This window comes from Otolemur garnettii, unplaced genomic scaffold (genome assembly GCF_000181295.1).
Source record: "Otolemur garnettii isolate 467f Iridium unplaced genomic scaffold, OtoGar3 scaffold00201, whole genome shotgun sequence".
NCBI lineage: Eukaryota > Metazoa > Chordata > Mammalia > Primates > Galagidae > Otolemur > Otolemur garnettii.
In genome coordinates this window covers 2,367,845-2,369,960 of record NW_003852596.1, presented here as the reverse complement: position 1 = coordinate 2,369,960, position 2,116 = coordinate 2,367,845, and the positions used below count along the sequence as shown (strand labels likewise).

General features: G+C 40.7%; 1 pseudogene; it reads right to left on the bottom strand.

Annotated features, from left to right (window-relative positions):
* Window positions 1-791: 791 nt before the first annotated feature.
* LOC100958336 lies at window positions 792-1,213 on the bottom strand (annotated as a pseudogene).
* Window positions 1,214-2,116: the final 903 nt, after the last annotated feature.

Below are 2,116 nucleotides of genomic sequence, written 5' to 3'. Positions count from 1 at the left end.
TCTTTGCCCTTGTTCTCATAAAACCAATAAAATTTATTCAATTGGACCTCCCTGACTTTGATCCAAAATCACTCCAGTTAAAACCTATGCGGTATCTGATAAATTATGTCCTCTTTCCAAATCTGAATTGTACTCATATCCCTTCTTTATTTTTCCCATTAGAATCATTTTTAATGTTTAAATACAAAAAGTGAGTGCTTTTTTTTTTTTTAACACACACAGGTCTAATAGTCAAAATGTGCAGAGGAAATGTGCAGAGCTTCTGCTCTGTCCTCCACAGTCCCCATCTTGTGGCTGAAGCTGCAGTCGGCCTTTCTCCTCTCCAACACATACAGGGATTCATAGTGGCCGCATTATACAACAGATGTAATGTGTTTTGCCTGTCTGACACTGTGTGCATGTCCCTCCCAGACATCACCATTCTTTAAAAGAAAAAAGTCATTAAAGATCAGGGATACATCCCTCCCACTGGCATCAGTTCCTACCCCACAATGGGATAGTGAGGTCTTCCGGTTAGAAGCAATTTAGTCAAAGGGTGAGGTGGCCAGAGCTGGAATAATGATCTGAATGGCTGCACTCTGCTATCAGAGTGAGGACAGAAAGTATAAGTCAGGATATCGTGGAGGGTGCAGTTGCAAGTTGACAGTCTACCCAGGAGACAATGTGGGGAGAATTTCCCCACTCCCAGGTTTAGATAGATCAGTGGGCCAAAGTTTTAAAAATAATCCAAATAATCAGCAGTTCAAATACTATTGAATGATGAACTTCTCCCACCATGTAGTAGAAATAATCTAGATCTTCCCAGGAAGTGAAGGCAGAGCCCCTGGCATTCCTCCGGACAGCCCTGTGTCAGGCCCTAGGAGTATCTGCTGGGGCTGCAGTTGTTGCTGTTGCTCCATTTGCAACTTCTCAGTCTCAAAGACAACAGGAAGAACCAGGATCATAAAGGAAGTGGTCCCAGTCCATAAGGCTGCCCTGGAAAACCTGTACATGTTTTGAGCCACAAAGAGGGAGAGATAGTGGCTCCGGCCGCGGAGCAGACCCTCTCCGGGAACATCTCCCTCAGACCCCATAGTCTCTCCAACAGGGTCTCATCTAGCTCGTTGTCGTCCTCTTCCAGCTCTTCTTCACTCTTCTCTACGTCACCTTTTGGGAGCTATTCGTCTAGAAACGGGGGCTCCCCAGCACCCGAGGGAACAGCGGCAGCAGCCATGGTTGTAGGAGACTCATATCCCTTCTTGATCTTTGCTATCTTTTCACAAATTAAATTGATTGAAGCATGTTGATACCTTTATATGTTTATATAACATCTGATTTGGGTTATCTTGTGAGGTCATCATCCTTAGCTAAACTATTACTTGATAGTTACTTGGAACTTTATTTGCATTTGTATTTTTCCCAGAAGTATTATGGAAACAAATTGGTCTTATCTCGTTCCCAAACAGCTTTATTTGTACTCTGTGTTAGCGCTAACCACAGTTTGCCTTACATTATTTTCATATATTAAGTACCTAGCTAAGGGACTGCTCCCTACCTTTCTTTTTTCTTTTCTAGATGGTAAAGACCACATTTTAATCAGAACTTACTACAGGGCTGTGAATAGAAAAAGTATTTATAAAGCATTAGGTGACTGACATCAAGTGATGATATTTGGCCAAAAATGAGCTCATAGCAGTATCTCTTTCTTCAAATAGCCATAATTTCCCTTTCTTTCTCCTTTGCTTTCTGCTAATAGATGTGGTGAAATGCCAGTGCTTGCTCTAGCCGTGTTTGTTTTAGGGGTACGGCTCAGAACACAAAGCTAAGTTATTTATTGATTGAAGTTGAGGGAGTTTTTGGTTCACTGTGTGATTGTCATGAGTGTTTTATTATGACTGTGGTTAATAATAATCATTTTGATAATCGTACTATAACCCTTTGCAATCCTGGTGACTGAATCCCAATTATGTGGTAGAAACTTTATATATTTTATCACTCATCTTCGTAAGAGATATACAGAAGCTATTATTATGCCAATAACAAAATAAACAACAATACTACATATTATTACGCTACCAAGCATTTTCACAAGCATCTGCTCACTGAACTCTCATGAAGATAGTACTATCAATATATC